Source organism: Vicugna pacos, chromosome 11 (genome assembly GCF_048564905.1).
Source record: "Vicugna pacos chromosome 11, VicPac4, whole genome shotgun sequence".
NCBI lineage: Eukaryota > Metazoa > Chordata > Mammalia > Artiodactyla > Camelidae > Vicugna > Vicugna pacos.
This window is the reverse complement of record NC_132997.1, coordinates 20,283,314-20,307,624: the sequence shown is the minus strand read 5'-3', so window position 1 is coordinate 20,307,624 and position 24,311 is coordinate 20,283,314. Positions and strand designations below refer to the sequence as shown.

At 39.7% G+C, this 24,311-nt stretch overlaps 1 non-coding gene and 1 pseudogene across 1 annotated transcript; both read left to right on the top strand.

The window, feature by feature from the left end:
• Window positions 1-24,311, top strand: part of LOC140699887 (formin-2-like) — a 130,841-nt pseudogene that overhangs the window by 55,822 nt on the left and 50,708 nt on the right.
• On the top strand, window positions 16,127-16,235 carry LOC140699950 (U6 spliceosomal RNA). Its single transcript, XR_012078176.1, has one exon. It is a non-coding gene; the product is annotated as a U6 spliceosomal RNA (small nuclear RNA).

The window sequence follows — 24,311 nt, the reverse complement described above, 5'->3', positions numbered from 1 at the left end:
ATACCAGATGGAGGACATCTGTTCTTAAGTGGTATGATTATCTACTCAACTTCTTTGTCCCAAATATAAGATTGGAGAGTGTGACCCTGACTTAGAGGCCTTGGCTAACTTCACACGGAAAGCCCTGAATGATAACCAGCAGTTTTACACTACTGAGCATGGAGTTCCCCCTAATGTGGGAGGCAGATTTACAGAACCAAGTGGCATCAGACACACTGATGGCTTCTCAGGGAGAAACTGGTGTGGCTATTCCTGCCACATGCTGTGTTCACATCCCTGATGAATCGGGAAATGTCTCTACCCTTTATGATGATGTGAAAACCCAGAATGTTGATGGTGCTGACACACAAGGCCCTGAAGTTCTCTTTGATGTCGATCCCTGGTTTTCAAGTTTGTTTTTGATTCCTAAAGGCTGTGCTCCATGTTTTCAGGACTATTTCAACTATTGCTTATGCTCGTCGATACTATTCCAGGGTTTTATATGGTTTTTAGCTTACAGTGCACTGTGCACCCTGCCTTTGTAAAACTACGGTGACGTCTCTAACATGCACCCCTGCTAAACAGCATGAACACGTGCATTTTTCCATCAGAAAAACCCCAGAGGAAAGCCCAGTTCAGCAGGAAGCAGCTAGGAGAGGATGATGCCGGTTCCTACTTTCCATAGATGTAGAAGGAATTAAGAGTGGGAAATACTGCCATCACTGACCATCTGGTATTCATAAGTGCTTAAGTGTTCAAGGGTTTAGACGGCTTTCCTCATGCTCTGGCCCACAAGGGTTGGGCTGGAGAGGAGGGGCTGGTTGGGTGGTCTGCCCAGTCCCCTGGTGGTGCTGTGTGCTTTTGCCCCTGACACCTCAGAAAAGGCAACTGAGTTTCTATTTTCTGTATGTTATTGTTCATAACCCACCCCAGCTGCACACGCAGGCAACTGTTTGTAGTCTCCTGTGGTTTCTTTGTATTTCGTTACTTGAGGTGCAGGGACTGCAGCAAGAGGTCCCAGGTCTCAGCCTACTTCAGTCCTAGAAACATATACCAATCTGCATCTAAACTTCCCAAGTTTTTCTCTAGAGCACTTTTCCATAGCCTCCCTTCCTAAATACCCTTTGTTGTAGGCACAACAATATTAGGAGATTCCCAAAGCCAGAGGTAAACATGCCCATAAGGACATGCCTGGTGGAAGTAAGAGCTGCTTCTGCAAAAACAAGGACAACATTGCAACAATTTGTTACCTTGTATGCGACCTCTATGGAAATTAGGGCCGCCCCTTGAACGCTTGAACTTTTACTGTAAAACCCCCTTCCATCTATCCCTGGCAGGTTCACTGTCTTGGAGGCACTAGCCCGCTGTGAGCTCCTTTGCCTGGCAAAGAAATAAAACTCTTTTCTGCTTCATCCAAAAAAAAAGAAAGTAAAACTTGTTAGAGACTGCTCATTCATTTTCATAAGGTATAATTTGTATATGTTAAAGGGGTGACTTGATTTATTCTCCATTCATAGCAGAGCAGCCCATCCTCTTCATTTTTCTTGCTGTCCTCTCTACAAATGTGAAACTCATCCAGGTACATTTTGTTTTGTAAGTCATAGGCTTATTTGTGGTGATGAAGAAATCATTTCTGAAACGTATTTGGAGTTGTGGGGGGCCCAGGCATTTTTGTGAGGGAACTTAAAAAAAAAAGAAAGAAATGGAACATTTAACATTCTGTCAGGGCTGCTCATTCTCCTACTTTGTGTCACAGTAATGTTTGTTCAAACCAGGCTCATTTCCTGATTCTTAAGAAGGCAGAGAGGAGTTGGCAGATGTCCCCTTGTAAGCTCACCAGTTACTCTTTAAAAGCCACCATCCTAGTTAATGAATGGGGCCCGGATGCTGGCTCCAGAGTAAAAGGCAGTTCCCAAAAGTGCTCCCGGGCCCTGGGAGAGGAGAACAGGGGAGTCTGCATGAGGGGCAAGCATCCTGAGGATGCTGTAGAGCTGAGAGGGTTCCTCACGCACTCTTGCCCACCGACTCCAGACCTGAGCCGTTATTACTCAAGCCAGCGTCCTGGTCATCGGCCCCCAGCATGCTCGCTTCTCTTTGCTTGTTCCACGTTTTGCAATTTCTCAATCTTATCTTTATTGTTTCTCTTTCCCTTCCTTTTCTTCCCTCTTTCTTACTTTTACTCTCTACTGTCTTCTTTCTCCTCAACATTTATTTTTCTTTCTTCTCTAACTATTCTCACTAATTCCCCCCTTACTTTGTAGTACAGTTAGTTATTCTGTGTGTTTCTTTCACCTTAAAATCTTGACCCTCTAGAACTCCTATAGTTCAGCTTCTGATTTTGAAGAGAATATTTTCATGTATAAGATTCTCCTAGATGTTGTAACACACTGATTCAAGGAAATAAGAAGTATAGTGAAAGGGATGGGGATGGGAAAATCAATTCAATTCAGGTCACATTGATTTAGAGGGAAATCCACTGTTTAGATATCAGTGTTCAAAATATCGACTGATAAAATCTTTCTAGTTCATTGTTCTGGTCAGCTGTACACATTCTTGTTCACCATCAGAGCCCAGGAGTTTGCTTTTGGGGGCAGGTCACCAGGTCTAGGGCTGTTACTGTTCCATCAGGGGACCCTGTGGGCTCCTCCTGCACTAGCCACACAGAGAGGAGGAAGGGACACTTTCTCATCAGTGCAAAGCCCCAGGACCTTTTCTCAAGTCTATTGTACTCAGGAGGATTTGGAGGTGACTAAAAACAGCAGAAAATAAAAATGTTCCAGTCTGGACAGGATTTAATATTAACTCTTCCTAGCCTTGCTGTTAACGATCTTCATTCCAAATTGGCTAGCTCAGGTGTTAAGTTCAGAGTAGAGATTTGTCAGTATAAGAGAAAAGAAGCCCTTTTACTTAACTCAGTGGAACAGCGCTTGTCTGGGGAAGGGCTTGTATTTTAAGGCCACTTGCTAATTCTGTGCCACAGTGACGCCTGTCCGTGAGTGACTGCTTCCTGGTCTTCTCGGTGATTTTTGTTCTGAAAGAGACACTCGGAGCTCAGGTGGTGCCTGTGCCTTCTGTTTGATCCCTGCCCCCCTTCCCTGCTCAGCTTGCTCTCTTCCTGGTGGCTCCCACTTCCGTGGTTGGAATCACTGGATCATTCTTTTGATCTCTCATTCCCTCCTACAAGTACGCAACAGATATTTTAAACATCTGCTGTTTACCAGGCACTATTCTTGATGCTAGGGGTTCAATAAGGGGAAAAAAATCTACAAAATCTCTGTCTTCATAGGATTTGATAAATAAGTCAGCAAACAAGTGAATTGTGTTGTATTTCATTTGAGGAGCCACACTGTGAAGGAATCACCAGGGAATGGGGAGAGCTGGGGAGCCGACGGGGCTGCTGCTGAATAGAGGGCCCAGGAGGACTGCACAGAGCCCGGAAGGAAGGGGGCAGGGAGCAGGGGTGTGCAGATGCCCCTGCTGTGGAGATCTGGTGCAGGGCGTGTGACTGGTGCATCCAAAGGCAGCAGGAAGGCCGTGTGGCTGGAGCAGAGGTGGTTAGAGAGGTCGGGGTGCGGGTGGACAGAAGAAGGCCCTTGGGCCCATGTGGAGATGGTGCTTTAATCTACGTGAAGTGAAAACTTTCAACACAGTTTAACAATATACTGTATGATTTAAATAAGTGCCTTTTATTTTTCCTATACATTGTCACATACATCAACTAAAATTCTACTAAAGTAGAAATGTCTAAAGTGTCCCCAAGAGAGACTGCTGTGTCTTATCAGGTGTCTGGTCTGCATGCCAGTTTGGGGTGGGGATCAATGTGACAGGAGACAGACTCTAGTCTTCATCTGGCCCAGATGCTTGTGTTCTGGGCCTCTGGTCTCTCAATGCAAATGCCCAGGATGGACATGATGAGTCATTTTCAGACTGATCCATGCAGCCCTGGGGATTCCTGAAGGCTCTGTTATGTTTTTGTTTTCAAACTACCATGCAAGCTTCACTTAGAAGAAAGTATCCTGAGTTTAAAAAAACCAAACCAAAATGTGGACTTGGGTGTCCCTTAGGTTTTCCAATATGAAGAATTTGCAGTCTTGTAGATTCTCAAATGACAAACTTAAAGGAGCAAAATCTCTTATTACTCAGTGCCTCTTGGTGAGTGTTCATTATCTCTTATTAAAGTGGAAGGTAGATTGTCAAATAGTCAGATAAGACGTTCAACATTCCATCCTTCAGGACTGGTGTGTTGGCTTCTATCATTGTACAGACTTAAGTGGCTAATATAAAAAGTGAATGTCTTTGCAGGTACTTCCTGGTCCCAAAACAAACTAGCAATTGAGAGAAATAACCATGATTGATGTGTAAAGAAGGGCATAGTGCTAATCTGATTTTGAAAATAACTGGTGACATGAGGGTTATATATTTTGTGTGTTAAATATACAGAAAAGCAGTCTTGTCTTATAATATGGAGATATAACTGGGAGGTAACCTGCATATTTTGGGTACTTATGGTTAAAATATATATTTTAGTTAGTTTTGTTTTCTGATCAAAGAAGTGAGAAAATTTGCTATTAAATATATTGTCTTCTTCCTTTTCAACCCAGAATCGCAAACTGCTGTTGTAGAAACTCTGAAAAAATAATCAGATGCTGTTCAGGAGGTAAGAAGATTTGATTAGGATGTCAGATCCCTTTCTCTTATTTGTCTTAAAATTGTGACAAACTGATTTCTCTTTCCATCTACCTGCTTACTAGGCTGCCCTGTTTCTCAGCCTGCAGGGGAATCCAGGCAGGTGGAAGCGGATGCTTTCTTCCATTTAGACTTTGCCAAGAAAGTCAGCCTTGAGGTGGAACTGAATACAGGTGTCTCAGATTCTGTGTCGTTGTGTGTCCAGCCAAGGAGCTGAGCCCACAGCAGCCACTCCAGCAGTGAGCAGGGCCACTCTGTGCAGGAGAATGTGCCTGATTGAGCTAACAGTCACATGGATAAGAAGTTTTTAATGTGTTAGAGCTTTCCTAAAATCAAATAATATTCTTCAGTTGCTTTGGTTGGATAAAGCATTAGTTTAATTTCCACAAAATTTTTTTATTCTGTTAATAAGGAAGCCAAATGTTATGACTTTTTTCCCTGCACAAATATACACCTCCTGCAATAATAGAAAACACTTATAATTGTGGTTAGCAATTGCTCTTTTGAGTATAAAATCATTTGAAAATTTTACTTACACATACTCCCACTATTCTTTTAAAAATAACTTAGCATGTGAAATTGCCAATAAGAAGAATGTTTTCTGGAGCATGGTGTAAGCAGAAAATGAAACAGTTTATTCCTCAGTTCTAGGCTCAGGTCTGTTTCTGGTTATTTTGTGACAACATACTCAGGCTATCTAGGGCATAGTGTTCATCTCTGTAAAATCAAATAGTTTGCTGATTTTTGAGACTTTTTCCAAATATAAAATGGCTTCCCTCTTGAAGTGAAGCAGCCCTGCATCATACATGAAAGTTTGCTCCTCCTGGAGGAGAAAAAAGACTATAACATTAGTTGAGAACTTCATTTCATATGTCCATTCCTGTGCTTTTCAGAAATATGGCTAAATTGGTCATTATCATAAGAGTAAAGATTCTCTTAATGTTAATGTCATAAAACAGGTTTTCCCAGCTTCTTTTTTTAGAGCAGAAACCTACATGATGCTAGGGGACTTGGAGAGGCGTGGTGGGCTCAGCTGAATGTTAATTACTGTGTAATGATTAGCTGATAGAGAATACAATTTAGAAAAATAAAGAGCGGTAAAGAGAAATAAAGTGAGATATAATTAAGAAAAATATTTATAATGTCTTTTCATTATTTTTGTGACTCTTTTTCTGACATGACTAAGTTCTAATCTGAGCTAATGTATTAGATTTTTCTAGTTCTCATCTCCAGGCCATATCTTACTGAATTCTCTGTTATATATGATAATGCCAAAGAAAACCTGGACAAAAAGTGTTCTACACAATCAACAATGATAAAGCACATACAACATTGCTCTATATATTAAGATTCCAGCTATAATTCAAGGTAGATATTCATATCTATAAAATTATAGTGACTTTCTATTTTTCTTAAGCTGTGAACCAATAATAAGCAGAAAACCTGATGAACTGGGTGATTTAAAAACAGCTGATGGTACAGCTTGGAAACGCAATGGTGAAATAGACTGATTTAAATTTCACAGCTTCTCATTTCCTTGTTGCCAGTGAATTGTCTGGAAGCTAGAAAATGTAATACACTAATTGGGAGGTGACAATATTTGGAAGTAATTGAGGTCAAGCACTCAGCAGTGATATCACTTACTCTTGGAATCACTGACTCTTTGTCATAAGTTTACTTCGGGACTGGTTCTTTCTTTAGATGATGTTTGTCTGTGTCATACGAGGCTAAATAACTGGCCATAAAATGGGTTCAGGAAACCAGAATTAATTGCCAACCTTCTGTGCACCTATTCTTTTACTGTATTATCTTATGCAACACTTAGAATAATCCTTTGAAGTAATTATTATAATTGATATTTAACTGATAAGAAAATGATGTTTATAGGATATAACTAGCTTTAGGTCAAAAAACTGATAAAAGGGTGAGAGCCAGGATTTGAACATAGATCTGTTTGACTTTATACCTCATGTTATCTCCACTGTGATAAAAGCTGTACGTTTACATGGGTCATTGCCCTGTGGCTGCTTAATACCATCTCATGCCAAAATCATCAAAGGATGAGGTGACAAGTTTACATTATTCTATTATATTTATACCATTTATAAGAGTCTGATGTCAAGATGCTTCAGAGGCATAGAGAGAAACCGGTCAGGTCACCTGTCCATGTTTAAGTTTTATCAGAACTTTGCCATGCTAGCTCTGGTGCTTCATTACTGTTTAAGAAACCTGACCATTCTGTTTTTCCTGTAAAGCACCTTGCTTCTTAGTTACTAGATGACAGTCTTTATCTCTGTAAATTGCCCCTGCAGAAGGAAATGGGGGGTTTTAAGCCCATTTTCTCTGTGTGAATAATAAACGTGAGAGGTTTCAGCGCCCTCCAGGGCTGCCTGCCCTCTCTGAGGTGGTGATGCAACGCGAGACCCAGGACCACCCAGCCAGGGCGTGGAGCCAGGTGCCGGGCTCCCTCTGGGGTTTTCTTCAGATGCCAGTTCAGGCACCTCTTCTCTCAGTCTGAGCAGCACGCTGGTATTTGTTGAATGGGTTTTGACTTTGACTCTCTCATTGTAATTAATAATTCTGAGAGCTCCATATCCCTGGAAGAAGCATGGCTCTTAAAGCCTTTCCTCAGCTGAAAGGAGTCAAAGGCTGCAGTGATGCTCAGAGCAAACCCAGTCAGCACTCACATGAAGAGAGAGAACTACTGTTGCTCCTTGGGTGCTTTTACAGATGCGCCTATGGAATTAGGAAGTTTTAAATTAAAACTACTTTCTTTACACCTCACTTACTGATTATTTTAATTTTAAATAATTTGCTCTGAAAATCTGCTGTGTCTAAAGAGTTATTTCATAAAAGTGAAATAGGATTCTCAGTTCTGTTTTTTTTATTCTTTGGCATTTGAAATACCATTTATAAACTGAAAATTCTTTTACATTTTTACAGTATATAACTATTGTAGCCAAATGTCATTCTCTAAAAACATTTGCTCCTACCTTAAAGATTAACATATGGTACCAAAACTGGTTACCACCCAGTTTTTCATTTATTTTTTGCTTTTGAAATTATATATAAGATGTGTGCTTTCAAGTATTTTCCTAAAACTCTTAGCACCTTTCTAATTTAAATGGACTAGTTGAAAGGTAAATAGAATGAAGTTTGATCTTTAAAAACTCCAACTTTGGGGCAAGAATTGATAACATCAAGCAATTTAAAGTTAGGTCTGCCCACACATTATGATATTTATTAATTGTGAATAGCCACATCTATGACAAAGTGCTGGATAATTAAAAGAAATTAAATAAGATCAATACTCTCTTATCACATATGTTGTATAGTTTATATGCAAATACATTCTCAAAGGTTAGAAAAATGCTTCTGATTTGAGGGGAGTGGCAAAATCCTATCTCATTCCAGTTTTAACCTTCTTTGAAATCGGCTTTAATCTCTTCCCCTGGGGTCCTGCTCTGATCAGTCCCCCCGGGCCCTCTCAACCTCGCAGTGCCTAACTGGGCTGCAGACTTAATCGAGGGATTGAATATTCTTTTCTATTGGTTCTCCTTTTAAAGTATCTCCTATAGGGCTCTGTATACAACAACCCCTCAGTACAATGCATTATCAGCTTCAGAAACATCTTTATTTAGGAACAAATCAAGGAAACACATGTGACTAATGAGGAGCAGCCTGGTCAGTGGTACTTGAGGGACTACTCACATGTGTCTTGGCAGAGACAGGTTCAAAGAGTAAAAAAAAGAATTGCTCAGATCAAAAGAAAGGTGTGGGGAATGCAATTCTGAAGAAATAGAAATGGAGACATGAAAACAAGTCACTTGAATTTTATTAGAATTTATTAGTTATATCAAAATGTTGGAAAAATCATTGTTTAATGTTAAGTTCCTGATAAACTGTAAGGCAAAAAAGGATAGAATCCACATAATTTAATTATAAACCCACAAAACCACAATTCACAAGACAAGCATACAGCTAAAATATAGACCAGAGTAGGAAACAGAGGGGTTCAAGAAGAGAGGCAAAGGCGTGGCTGAGGCCCCAAAACATGGGTTACTCTTCCTTGAAGTTTACCTCAGACTCTGCTCTTTCTTAGGTGCTTGATAAACACTTTGGCTCAGTGAGCGTGGGGAGGATAAGATGTGGCTGGGGAGGGCGAGGTGTGGCCTCAGAGAGTGGGGTGAGGCGTGGCTGGGGAGGGCAGAGACACAAGGACACCCTTGTGGAGGCACCAGTTTTGAAAATGGGTAACACTTTGGCGAGGTGTTCAATATAATGCATTAAGAAGGAGACAGGATTTTTCTGAAAAGTATTTATTTTATGGAAACTCTAAGAGAAAAAAATTTTACATTTTAGTGTTAGAAATAAAGAAATAAGAGAAACTATTCTGTCAATTTTAAGAATGAAAAGCAGCAGGCACCTGGAAAGCAGTTACAACTTGAGATGAGAATATGAAAGAAGCATTAGAGGTCACCCAATGTTTTTCTTTGCTCCGGGGCCATAGGGCTTACCGTGAAATGAATCTGTGTGTTTGCTCTACAGAGCCTCAGAGGGTATGAAGTTCCTTTCTGTTGGGCAACGTTGGTAATGATCTGGGGAGAAAGGCAAATTGTTCAAGCAGCTGATCTAAATTGATAACTGGCCGATAAATTTCTTAGCTTATAAAGGATGTTTATCTTTCACTGAACTTTGTTGGACATCTGTTGATGTTCTATGTGCAAGGTAGTTGTGGTAGGTACAGAAGGAAATACAAAGAATTGTAAGGTCCTGGGCTTTTCTGTATATATGAAATGATTTGCTTGATGTGATGTGATTTTGTCAAGGTATTTAGTGTATGTTGCACTACAGAATTAAAATAAAAGGGAACTGTTGGGAAATTGTAATTAAGGACAACTTTTTAGGAAAGGTGCAACTTAGATCAAGTCCTCAAAGTCATCACTTCTGAACAGAGGGAGGGAAGAAGAGAGAGTATTGCAGATGGAGAAGAGAGTGAAGATATAGAAGTAGAAGTGAATGTGGTGTTGAGGCAGGGAGGACACTGACAGGTGCAAGGGTCCTGGGGCTGTGAGAGGCTGCTCACTCCATTCCTCCAGCATCTCAGTCCCCCTCTGGTGCTCCTGCCTGTCCTGCCACCCCGCAGCCCCACAGCCCTGTTTCAGCCCAGCCCCAGCCCAGCCTCAGCCGTGTCAGGTCACCACAGCTGTCTCCCAGCAGATCTCATCACTTCCAGTCCCAACCCCTCCTGATCTTTCCCCCACAGTCCTCCAGAACTTTCTTCCTGAAATTCAGATTTATTTGTATCCGATGTCTGCTCAGACCCATTTGATGACTGCTCATAGGCTCTGAGAGAAGAGTCAGACTCCGGAGTTTGACGGGTAAGGCTTTCTCTTGCCATCCCTTGCCATTAGCCTCATCCCTCGCTATTTCCTGCCTGTTTAGTTTGTTCTAGCCTTGAAAAGACAGGCAGGTTTTCTGAAAACTTTAGCATTCTTCCTGTCTGCCTTTTACATTTTTTTTCTTCTGCACTCCTAGTGGCCTTTTTAATCCACTGAATTTCTATTTCTTAATCTAAACTCATGTCAAACTTCACTCCCTCTTAGACACTTTCCCAGAGAGGCCTCAGTCTAGAGACTCCTTTTGATGTCTCTTCTGGGATCCCTACACTTGCCTTACTTTCCCATGATTGGCGCCTCATGCATGTCTCAGAGGCAGTAGGGTTCCTTAGAGCTAAGACTCTCCATATTCTGTTTGCCCCTCCAGTATCTAACATAGTGCCTGACATTTCTGGGCAGATCAGAAAATGTTTGATGAATGAATAAACTTACTGGTGACCACGCTGACTCAAGCAGAGGTGCTTACTGGGGAGAGGTGGAAATTTTGCTTATATTCACAACATAGTGATTGAGTATTGGGCTCTGAGCCAGTGTGCCTGGGCACAAATCCCAGTTATCCCACTTTTAACTGGGGAACCTCAGCCATGCTTTTTATTCTCTATGCCTTAATTTCCTCATCTACAAAATGGGGATAGTAATAACTCCTGTCTCATAGGTTTCTGTGAGATTTAAATGCATTAATTTTCATGAAGTGCTTAGAAGAACTCCTGGCACATGGTAGGCACTCAAAATGTTAACTTATATTTTGTCATTATTATTGTCATGTCTGAGCAGTACTCTGGCTTCCAGAGTTGCCTTCTTAGCACAGTTGATCCTCATCAATTAGAGATTCTGTATTTGTAAGCCTGACAACTAGCTAGAATTTATTTACAGCCCTGAAACCACTGCTTGCAGGCCCTTTACTTCATTTGCAGACATGCGCAAAGTGGTGAGAAACTTGAGTCACCTGGCGTGCGTCTTCCCCAGCCACGGTGGGATGAAGCAACACTCTGCCTTCTTGCTTCAGCTAATTCTGTAAATAAATGTCTTTTCTGCTGCCTATTTAGTGCCACATTTTCCACCTTTTTGTGCTTTCTGCTGATGACTTGGCCATTTAAAAAGCCCCCAAGCATAGGGCTGCAGTGCTGTTCAGTGTCCTAGGTGCAGGAGGGCTGCGGTGTGCCTTACAGAGAAAGTGTGTGTTACATACAATGTATACATTTAATACAATTTAAATATATTTATTATATTATATAAGGTGACTTTAGAAAATGTAGCTGGAGGCTTGTGGGAACTGAGCACTTTTTCCCCAGAAGCAGCGGTTCAGTGCTCACTAATTCATTGTTCTCTTTGACTTCATACAACATAACTGAATAAGGGGAGCCGACTGTATCCCATTGAACCCTCACAGTAGCCCTTGGCAGTAGGCAGGGGAGGTAATTAGGGTATCCACTTTTTTACAGGCTATTAAAGACCTTATGAGCCAGGTAGAGTATTTATAATGTTTTATGCTCAACATAAGAGCCATGAGTCTTTGAGCAAGGATGTACCACGATGAACTCATGTTTAAGGACCTTGTGAGAAAATGTCATATGATAAGAAGAGGGAGACTAGAACCAATCAGGAGAACCAGATCCTAAAACTCTCAATTATGAAGTGGGGAGATTCTGAACTAAAGTGCTGATGTGATAAAGAAAAAGTAGCAGCCAAAGGCTGAACTAATGGATTTGGTAACCATATCTAGAGTATAAATTTAGGCTTTGGTTCTCAAAGGGTGGTCCCTGGAGGAACAGCATCAGCATCATCTGGGAACTGGTTAGAAATGCAAATTCTCAGGCCCTGCCCCAGGCCTACTGAACTGGAGTCACGGGGTGGGGCCCAGCAGTCTGTGAGTAAACAACCCCTCCAGGGGATTCCGCTGCACATTAAGTTTAAGAGCTAATAAGTTAGAAACATTAATCAAAGCTACTGCCAAGCCTCGAGAAAGTGCAAGGCAGAGAGGTGATGTTTATTTATAGGATAAGATGTGTTGTAAATATAAAGAAAAAGGAAAGTAATCAAATAGAAATATTATGTCAATTTTTCCTCAATAAAAGATAAAATTTAACAAAATAGCAGTGATAACTATGCAGTCACAATATGGAAGTGAAGTATTGTTGAGAGGGGAAAACTTGCAAATCAGCAGTACAGAGATGAGAGATTTAAGATGATAAAATTGTTGATCTCCTCTAGCACAGAAAGAGAGGATTGTGGGCCAAGGACAGAGTCTTGGGAATTACTACAAGTTTGGTACTGTACTCCAAAAAAATTCAAATGAGAGAAGAGAAAAGCAAATGAGGAGAGAGTGTAAAATTATAGAAGCCAAGTAAGTAGAGGATTTTAAGAAGGAAGGAGTGAGAAATAGTTTCGCAGTCTTTATAAAGGCTAAGTTGGAGCTGTAGTGTTGGCAGTGAGAACACGAGGGTCACCAGGACAGCAGTTCCAGCCAAGTGGCAGAAGGGTCAGAAGGTATAGCTCTGCCCCTCTGGGTAACATTCCCAAGCCATTGCATTCGATTTTCTGTGAGCTTTGTTGTTTGGAACTTTTATGATGGTGGAGGCTAGTTGGGTATTGACGCAGGGAGGCAGCTGGGAGGTGAGACACTAAGCTGTGTTGTTTGCGTGGATCATCAATGAAGGGAAGCTGTGTCAGACTGTTTTCCTTCCTTGCACTAACTCAGACAGTTAAGGAATGTTTTGCTTTGGAGTATAGTGCAGGACCTTGCCACAACGCAGGTCATGGGAGAGAAAATTCAGAAGATGTGAGGGAACCAGAAAGGTTGTTTGTTTCCATTTTTTTCTGACTCCTTTCCTAAACATGCTGTTTATTACCTCCACTCTGGTCATTCACTAATGATGGTGACTTTAACCTTTCCATCAATCAAATTATCAACTGCTGCCATAGGAGTTTAAGGTTACCCAGCCAGTTATGATTTCTGACTTATCCCTCTCCTCTCCACCTCACATTTCGCATCTAGGCAGTGAAGGATTTGGAAGTGATTTGTCATTTCCATTCCAGTTCAAAAATATCACAATTTCAATAGCTCATCGTTTCCTTTGTAAGGATTCCAGAAATGCTATTTTAGTGCTCTGGGAGAAATGCTTTTCCATAAAATGTTCTCATTTAAGGCACCCTAGGTATGTTATTTACCAGTTACCGTATTTTCTGATATTCCCTTATTTCTTGAAGTTCCTTTTCAAAGTTGAAATTTTCTTTTTGAATTGCAAAGGAGAGTTTTATTTATTTTGTCCTTGTGATAATTTGAGTTTTTCCCAAGAATTTGTATATTTTTCTTTCTTAAGAATTTTACCTTTGAGACTTTTTTATTTTTATTTTTTAAAACGTTTTTATTGATTTATAATCATTTTACAATGCTGTGTCAAATTCCAGTGTAGAGCACAATTTTCCAGTTATACATGAACATATATATATTCATTGTCACATTGTTTTCTCTGTGAGCTACCATAAGATCTTTTGTATATTTCCCTGTGTTATTACAGTGTAGTGTTGTTTATCTATTCTACATTTTGAAAGCAAGAATAAACAAATGGGACCTAATTAAACTTACAAGCTTCTGCACAGCAAAGGAAACCATAAGTAAAACAAAAAGACAACCTACAGAATGGGAGAAAATTTTTGTGAATGAAACTGACAAAGGCTTGATCTCCAGAATACATAAGCAGCTCATACCACTTAATAAGAAGCAACCAAACAACCCAATCCAAAAATGGGCAGAAGACCTAAACAAGCAATTCTCCAAGGAAAACAAGCAAATGATCAATAGGCACATGGAAAAATGCTTAATATCACTAATTATCAGGGAAATGTAAATCCTTTTCAAAGTTGAAATTTATTGTACTTTATTTCTGTGCATAATCTTATTCTATTTTAAAATCTGGGTTTATTTTCCTATAGAATAATAACATGTATTAGCTTATTAGAAATCTGGAATCTCACTGGTTTTCTCCAAAACCTAAGACTGGTCAGAATTTACAGCTTGAGAAATAAAGAGTTAAGAAATAAGTATGTGTCTGTGAAGAGTAGAATTCATATTTTACAGCTATCTAGAGGTATCCTAACTTGCCAGTAATATGGCCTTAGAATTTAGCAGAACTTGAAAATCTGAATATTAGAGAAAATGAATTACATAGTAAACATAGTGAAGTTTCAAAGATGAGCAAACTTAACTTTTCAGCAGAAGCTTTCCATGAATATATCTTAGCTTTCTTTTTGACAGTTTTGGCCTTAATATTATAGTAATGTTTCTTTTTCTGGGAACCAGATACTCTTTATTTTGAAAATACTTTGTTGAATGTATTATTTTTAATGGCAGCTTGTATTTTGTGATATTCAAGTGATCAAGCAATTTATAAGAAATAACTAACATCACCCACATGTAAGATTATACAGAAATGAAAGAATTTTGGCTAACTTATTGTACACACTTGTTCAGCCAAAGTGGATGGCAGACTCTACCACTTATGCTAATTTACAGGTTTGAAGCAATATTTTAAAAAAAATAATGTCAAATTTGGTGATATGTAAAATAAAATACTTAGTATGCTGAATAAAATAGATTTGTCATCTTTCCTCTGGTACTTGCCCCAGGACCTGGTCACCCACCAGTTGGTGGGCAACAACCCTGGGGCCACGTGGACCCTGACTCTGCTCATCAGTGAGCTGGTATTAGCCCCAGCATTTCCCCAGCTTCTGCAGTCAGCTCTCTTGTGACCCAGTTCTGCCAACGAGTGGCCAGCAGCCTGTGTACAAGGCAGAACCTGGCATCTAAGTGGACCAGGAATCAATGAAGCCTACCCACATAGCCAGCCCACCACAATAGAATGATCCATGCCTCATAGGGGGAACATACAGCATAGAGCTTGCATAATGAGAGGGGAGTGTGCTGCTGGGACACAGGATGTCTCCTGCAGAGGGACCCCTCTGCAAGGTCCTGAAATGCAGCTACTGTACCAGGCACATAAAAATAAAAGCAGAAAGTTAGGCAAAATGAGGCAGCAAGGAACATGTTCCAGACAAAGCAACAAGATAAAACCCCAGAAGAGCTAAGTGAAGTGGAGATAGTTTACCTGAGGAAGAGTTCAGAGTGATAATGGTAGAGATGATCAGAAACTTGGGAGGAAAATGGATTCACAGAACAAGAAAGGAGTTTTTACAAAGAGTTAGAAAATATAAAGAATAACCAAACAGAGATGAAGAATATGATAACTGAAGTGAAAAATACACTAGAAGGAATCGACAGTAGACTAAATGATACAGAGGAAGGAATCAGTGAGCTAGAAGACAGAGGAAATCACTGATGCTTAACTGAAAAAAGAGTAATAAGAATGAAGAGAAATGATAGTTTAAGAGACCTCTAGAGCAGCATCAAGCACACTAACAGTCACATTATAGGGGTACCAGAAGGAGAAGGGAGAGAGAAAGGGACTGAGAACATATTTGAAGACGTACTAGCTGAAAACTTCCCTAACTGAGATAGGAAACAGTTACCCAAGTCCAGGAAGCACAAGAGTCCCAAAGAGGAGCACACCAAGACATATTGTAATTAAATTAATGACAAAACTTAAAGATAAATGGATAATATTGAAAGTAGCAAGGAAAAATCAACAAATAACAAACAACAGAACTCCCATAAGGCTATCAGCTGACTTTTCAGTACAAACTCTTCTGGCCAGAAGTGAGTTACACAACATTTAAATTGATGAAAGGGAAAAACCTACAACTACGGATACACTGCCCACAAAGTGAGCATCTCATCAGTAAAGGCAAACATATAGTAAAGGTAGGAAATCATCCACACACAAGTAGGACAGTTAAAAGACAAAAGTAGTAAAGTCACCTGTATCCACAATAAGCAGTTAAGGGATACAAACAATAAATTAGATGTAAAATATTATATCAAAAACAATAATCATGAGGGGAAGAGAGTACAAATGCAGGATTTTTAAAATGCATTTGAAATTAAGAGGTCAGCAAACTTGTAACAATCACATGTATATATTGCGTGCTAAATAAAAACCTCATGGATGCTCACTTTGGCAGCATGTAGATACTGAAATTGGAATGATACAGAGAAGATTAGCATGGCTCCTGCACAAGGATGACATGCAAATATGTGAAGCATTCCATATTTTTTGGAGTTTGAGATTTGTGAATTTTAAGCACTATATATAAAAATAGATTTCAAAAGCCAAATTTATTCTGTATAGCACAGGGAATATCAATATTCAATATCTTGTAATAACATTTAATGAAAAAGAGTATGAAAATGAATATATGTATATATATATATATATATGCATGACTGGGACATTAGGCTGTACACCAGAAGTTGACATATTGTAACTGACTATACTTCAATTTAAAAAAAAACAAACAACCTCATGGTAATCACAATCTAAAAATATATAATAGGTACATAAAAAAAAAGGAATCCAAACATAACATTAAAGATAGTCATCAAATCACAAGAGAAGCAAACAAAAGAAGGAAAAAGGAACAAAAAAAGACCCACAAAAACAACCCTAAAACAGTTAACAAAATGACATTAAGAACATACGTATCAATAATTAGTTTAAATGGAAATGGGCTGCATGCTCCAATCAAAACACATAGAGTGGCTCAATGGATACAAAAATGACCCATATATATGCTGCCTACAAGAGACTCACTTCAGATCTAAAGACACACAGACTGAAAGGGAGTGTGTTTTCACTCCCAAAGTGTTTTCACCCAAAATAAGCATAATAGTGTTTTCACCCAAAATAAGCATAATACATTTTGTTCAAGTGCACGTGGAACATTTTCCAAGATAGATCACATGCTAGGCCACAAGTCTGGGTAAATTTAAGAAAAATGAAATATCAAGTATCTTTTCTGACCACAGTGCTACAAGACTAGAAATCAAGTACAAGAAAAAACTGCCAAAAAAAAACAAACAAAACCCCAAACCCACAAATATGTGGAGGCCAAACAATATGCTGCTAAACAACCAATATATCTCTGAAGAACTCTAAGAGGAAATTTAAAAAATACCTGGAAACAAATGAAAAGGAAAATATAATGATCCAAAACCTATGAAATACAGCAAAAGCAGTTCCGAGAGTGAAGTTTATAGTGATACAAGCTTGCCTCAGAAAACAAGAAAAATCTCAATAAACAACCTAACCTTACACCTAGAGGATTACAAAAAGAAGAACAAACAAAACCCAAAGTTAGTACAAGGAAAGAAATCATAAAGATGAGAGCAGAATGAGATGAAATATAGACTTAAAAAATAATAGAAAAGAGCAATGAAACTAAGAGCTGGTTTTTGCAAAGATGAACAAAATTGATAAAGCCATAGCCATATTCATCAAGGAAAAGAGAAGGGCCCAAATCAATAAAATTAGAGATGAGAAAGGAGAAGTTACAACTGACACCACAGAAATACAAAGGATCATGAGAGATTACTACAAATACATGCCAATGAAATGAACAACCTAGATGAAATAAACAAATTCCTAGAAATGTACCATCTTTTAGGACAGAACCAGGAAGAAATAGAAAATATGAACAGAACCAGTTACCAGCAATGAAACTGAGTCAGTAATAAAGGGAAAAATAATAATAAAAAAAACCCCTACATACAAAACTCCAGGACTAAATGGCCTCAAAAATGGATTCTATCAAACATTCAGAGAAGAGTTAACCTATTCTTTTCAAATGATTTTGAAAAATTTCAGAGGAAGGAACACTCCTGACCTTGCCAGCATCACCACGAAACCACAACCAAAGATATCACACAAAAAGTAAAATTATAAGCCAATATCACTAATGAACATTGATGTAAAAATCCTCAACAAGATAGTAATAGAGTGAATCCAATAATACATTTAAAGGATCATGAACCATGATCAAGCAGGATTTATCCTAGGGATGCAAGGATGGTTCAATAGCTTCAAATCAATCAATGTAATACACATGAACAAACTGAAAAATAAAAACCATATGATCTTTTTAATAAATGCAGAAAAAGCTTTTGACTAGATTCAGCATCCATATATGATATACACTGACACACACACACATAGACTATTACTCAACTATAAAAAAGAATGAAATTCTGCCATTTGCAACAATATGGAAGGACCTGGAATTTATTATGCTTATTCAAATAAGTCAGAGAAAGACAAATACTGTATGAAACCACTTATACTTGAAATCTAAAAAATAAATCAAACATGCATATAATAAAAAGAAGCAGAACCACAGAGATAGAGAACAAGCTGGTGGTTATCAATGAGAAGAGGGAGGTAGAGAGAGGCAAAATATTTTTAGGGGATTAAGAGATACAAACCACTATGTATAAAACAAATAAGCTATAAGGATATATAGTAGAACACAGGGAATATAGCTAATATCTTACAATAGCTATAAGTGGAACATAGCCTTTAAAAATTGTGAATCACTGTTGTATGCCTGAAACTTACATAATATTCTATTTTTATTATACCTCAATAAAAATATATTTTTTAAATTGAGTTTTGGAAAACTTTACTAGAATTTACTTGAATGTGTTTCCTCAAGTAATTTTTTATATGTTCCCATAAAAGGGAAAATGAGAGCATTATTTACATTCTAGGATAACTCAAAAAATACTTATTAATTATTAATGGTCACTTTTAAGGCTATTCTGGAAAAATGAAAATACTCTATATAGTTTACTAATGCAGGTTCAGGAAGAAATTTTGAATATTTGTACTTTCTGGATGAATTTGGGAGCTAGATTTTTGGCTTGTGATTTCTTGTAGCATTGTAATTGGAGAGTGGAATTAACTCTCAGGATATTAGTGATTGTTTATTAAAGTTATTCCTTTTGCTATGGGCTATTTAGAGAATATATGGCCTAATTTCCCAAACTATGCATTGTAATACTGTAGTCTTGTGTGTAGACATTGGTGAAAAATAGTAACTTAGATTTTTTTTAAATATAGGTATGAATACCTACATTTACATATAAATAATAAGAGCCTCACAATTTTGCCTGTTTAAGGTGTGTTATATTCCTTAATTAGTTGCACAGTAAATGAGTGTCCCTTGCAGCTTCCTTGCGCAGTAAGAGCTACCTGCTGTTCTTTGATTGCAGGGCAGTAAGGGCCCCCTGGCAGGGCCGTGTCTCTGAAGGTGCAGCTTCTCTTTAGCTCTCATTGAGCAGCATAAATGACCTTCAGCAGGTGAAATGTTGTAGTAAATACAGCGTTTTTAGGGAAGAGGTAATGGGTTAGGATTAAGACTGTTAAGCTTAGACCTTTCCTATTCCCGTTAGAAAAAAAACTACTTCTGAAGATTTTGAACAAATACACCCATAGCACCAAAATACTTCATTTATAGTAAATATATGCATTTCTGTCTTGTCTGCCTGTAGCTTTTCCACTGCAAATGGGTTAGGTATTTGTTTTGGATTTATAAATAGTAAAGAGATTTGATAGGGTTTTTTTTTTATTTTGTTTTGTTTTTGATTTAGTTTTTGACAAGCAAGATACAAGTTTAGTTTCACACTTCATATCACATTTATATTACCTGTTAACTATTCTTCCTCAGTAGATAAAGAGCAGGTGTGCAGGGTCAGCTTCAGGCTCCCACGCAGGGAAGATAGTAATGTCTGTGTCTGTGGGCTGTGGCTCTTTACGGCAGCCTCTATTGGGATCATCTTTGAAAAGCCCTGGGAAGCTCTGGAGAAACAGTTCGCAGCACGAGAACTCGCTCCCTCTCGTCTTTTCAGTCCAGCCCCCACTGAGCAGTTAGTTCCCAGCCTGTGTGAGCAGCTGCCTGACACTGCAGCTTCACACAGCTGGAGTCTGTGCTGCCTTCTCTGGTACCTTCTCTTGTTTCTGTTCTCCTCCTTTTTCTCTACCCATTCCTCTTCCTTCTCTTTTATTTTTACTCATCTATTATTCCTATTTAATTTACCCATAGGGCTTTCCCCTTTGATTTGGGTAGGAAAGCATTTTTTCCCTTAAACTGTTCTGGTAAATTGCATGCCTTGGGAGAGCTGGGCACCATTTGTATGTGAGGGTGACTCATACGTTGGCACAGTTGCTCTCAGCTACCTTGACAAATTTTGGAGAGTCCAAGGTACCACTTTCTGAAATGCCTCGGGTCAAATATTTGAATTAGAGTGAACATGATATAAGCTGTATTCATGCACGTAAGACATAAGCCCATGGCCATATAAATCACAAGTATCTCACATGATCCTATTGAAGACCTTTTTAGAGATTACCTCTTAAAGGAAGTGACTAACTTTAAAACTTAGAATCTAAAATGTCTTTAGGGAACATTCTACTACCAGGTGTTACCAGGCAGGGAAGAGAGTAGCGTATCTTGGAAGTAAGTTGGTTCATCACTCAGAATTGTCTCCCCTCTCCTCGGGGGTCTACTTGTCTTCCATGATTTCATTCAAGGATTAGACAAGGACCTTAGGACTTTATGGTAATGTGTGTCACCACTCTGAAATTTGAGGGTGGAGAAGAGGCGACACATACAAATACTGATAGTATCTTCCCATGGAGGGATCTTTTGAAAGTATTATAACCAAACAGATATATTTTGCTTAATTTTATCTTTCTTTTTTTTTTTTTTGGTATTTTGAGTATTCCTTTTTTATATTTATCTCTAATGTCTTTGTTGCCCCTCAGGAAGTTTCTGACATGAAGTCTGAGGGACAGACCACTGTCATTCAGCAACTAGAACAGACCATTCAGGATCTGAGGACCAAAATAGCTGAACTAGAGAAGCAGTACCCTGCTGTGGACATGGAGGTGGCAACTGGCCCTCACGGGGTTCAGAATGCAGTGGCACCTTCAGAAGACGTCTGTCTGGAAGCTCTCAGGTTAGGAGAAAAGGGTTTGACAGGCAAAGTCAATCCAGACATCCCCGAAAGAAGAGGGCAGGATTCTGACCCTTCCTTCTGTTAGTGCCCGACCAGAGTGTCCCCCAGGCCCACCTGGGGCTGAAAGTGGAGACTCAGCGGTGCCGTCCTCACCTTCTGGACCTCAGACAAAATTCTGTTCAGAGATACCTTTGATTGTGTCTCCAAGGCAAATATCTGTACAGCTCAACACACATCAGTCCAGCCAGACTCCACCACCTCTACCCTTTCCCTGAATTGATGGTCAAGGAACGGCCAGGGCTCAGCCTTCCCATCCTTCTCTTCATACTGAGTCTGAAGCCAGCCAGGAGCACTCTGTTTGCTCCTCCTTTGAAAACAGCCGTGACATCGCACCCCCACCACCTCTGCCTTGTACGCAGTCCTCCAGCTCCATGCCTGGCCTGGCCCCAGTGCCCCCCCACTCCCCCCTCTCCCATGACATGGGATATGCTCTGGCATGACAGGGCTTGCTCTGCACAGTACAGCAGGCCCCTCAACTCCTCCTCTGCCTGGTACAGAGATGCTGCCATTCCCTCCCCCACTTCCTTGAGTGGGGATCCCCCCTCCCCCTCCTCTTCCTGGTGAGGGAATCCTTTCTCCCCCTCCTCTTCCCAGTGTAGGGATACCTTCTCCCCTCCTCTTCCTGATGTTGGGAATCCCCCACCTCCTCCTTTGCCAGGTATGGGGGTTCCACCTCCTCCAGCCCCTCCCCCACCCCCCTCCTGGAACAGGCATCCCCCTACCCCCACCAGCCCCTCTGCTTCCTGGATCAGGTCTCCCTCTCCCACCACCAGCACCGCAAGTGTGTGGATGTCTTCCTCCTCCATTGCCAACTGGCTTGTTTGGATTAGTGATGAACCAGGACAAAGGGAGTAGGAAACAGCCAATAGAACCCTGTCGGCCAATGAAGCCTCTCTGTTGGACCAGAATTCAGCTACACAGTAAAAGGTAACACGAACGGGAGTCCGTCTTTCCACAATTTGTCAATATGAGGGAAGCACTTTCCTTTCAAACTTTTGGGAAAGTGACAATTTAGTGTATTTCCAAGTACCACTCTAAAGCTTGCCTGTAGATTTTTACATCAGTATTCCATGAAGCAATCTCTATTTAAAATTTTAGACTTTTTCCCAGAAGTATCCAAAGGATAAAACAAATGACATATGTCAATGTACAGATTTCTGTCTATATAGTTTTTGATTGACTTTTTAAAGATAGAGGCATATATTTTTCTTAGCATGCAGGCTCTGTTGCCTAGTTGCAGAACCTCTCTGACAAATAGCTTATAAAAGTGAATCAAATCCTTAGACAAACTGAGTCTTGAGGATGCTTTCTGCATCCCTTTTAAGGCACATTGCTACTGTTCCATTTTGTTTGCTGTAGTCTTTTCAGAAACGTGCTACACAAAAATACACACACCCACACTCCATGAGTGAAATGATTTAGTTCTGAGCACTTCATGGTACTTCTACAGAAGATCAGCAACACCGTGAGGTCATAAAATTATACATTTATATGATTTTTATAAAAGTTACATTTTGCTTCCCACTAGGTATGCTGCTGGCGTATTGCTTATCAATGCACAGACCATAGCCTGTGTTCTTGATCTCTGGGACAGTGCTGTGACGTGGCTGTGGAATGTGCTGGTGGGAGACAAAACATACACTTTAAATTTTACTGGACTTCTTTGTCCTAAGTTCTCAGGATTCTTTGAAATTTGTCTGGTGTCTCACAGAGTTAGAAATAGGGTATTTACCAGGCTCATTCTCATTTCTCATATTTATTTTCTCTTCACTGAATCATTCTGAGGGGAAGAATCTATATATTTTGAATACTTCATGCTTTGCAGCTCGTTCTCTGAATAATTTGCCACGTCAATTACATATGCTGATGCATCATTTCAAACTGTGACCCAAACTCACTTCATCCATATGCGTTATATGAAGTTGTCTTGTTTTGTTGTTCTTTTGCTTTTAAAAAAATGAATCTACCCTTTTTAGGTGGTACCACATGAGTCTGCAGTCACTGAGAAGTCAGGTCACGTGGAAAGATGGGCAGTGGTAGGAAGAGGGAGGGGACACTGTGGGTCATAAAATGATTGCATTTTAGCCCATGAGTAATCCACAAAGCTGATGAGTCCAGTTGAGATTGTGAGATGGCAAACATTTCCTGCCTTGATAGCCATCCTGAGAGGGGTTTTTCATTTATGTTTTTACATAATGACTTGATGACTGAGAATTCCTGGAAATTATTCTTTCCAAAATTACTATTGTTTTCTCTTCTACCCTCTCCTCCTTGTCCTTTCTGTTCATGCTCCCCATGATGTCTTGGAGTTTGGCTTGATGTCTCTCTTACTGGTTTTTTGCTTAACTTTAGAGACTCCAGTGTTTCACTTATTTGGGAAAAAATTGAATAGCCATCCATAGGTAGTCACGGATTTGAGGAATTATTTTCCAAAACTACTATAAAGGAGAGGAAGAAATTATTTCTGATACCATCACAAAGACCAAAGCTAAACAAGTGAGTACCCATGTGTTTTCTGAAGTTGGACAGTATTTGGGGCATAAGTGCGAACTTTCCTTACAGAAAATCTTTGAAATCATTTTCTGGGCTCTGTAACCTGCACAGTCCGTAAACAGATAGCAGAGGATAGAATTTTAGAGCACGTGGTTAAGTAAGAGTTTCCCAAATAAAACAACAAAAAACCATCTCCACCAAGTGACAATATTCTGACTATTTTATTCTTAGTCTCACAAAGCTTATTTTCAAAGTCCCAGAAGTTGCTTATTTCTAGAATACATTGTCTAGAAATAAACTGTCACTTGACTGAAATCCATCTGAGTGCTAGTATGGATGGAAAGAAAGGTAACAGTGAGCAAAAACAAACAAACAAAACCAAGCAAGGAACCCAGTCCTTAGTAAACCATCAGGAAAAAGTAGTAAAATCCCAGAATAATGAGCCCAGATGGAAGCTGTTGCTACTGGCAGCCCTCCTTCACCCTGAAATGGGGAGTGGCTACCTTTCCCACCTTTGCAGGGGAGGGGGAAGCGCACAGAGGAAGGAGTGGTGAGCAGCTCAGGTTTTTCAGGTCAGGGAAAGGGAGAGAAGTGAGGCCTGAAGTCCCCAGTGTTCTCCTAGCGCAGTCTCCCCACATGAGCCACAACTAATGGGGTGATGTGATTCCTTGAATTTCTGCCTCTAACCTGGAATCTGTAGCTAGACGTGCGACCCACAGTTGTTCCTCTCAATATTTTATTTCAGAGCAGACAACCCCTACCAGACAGATGCTCCAAAATCCAGG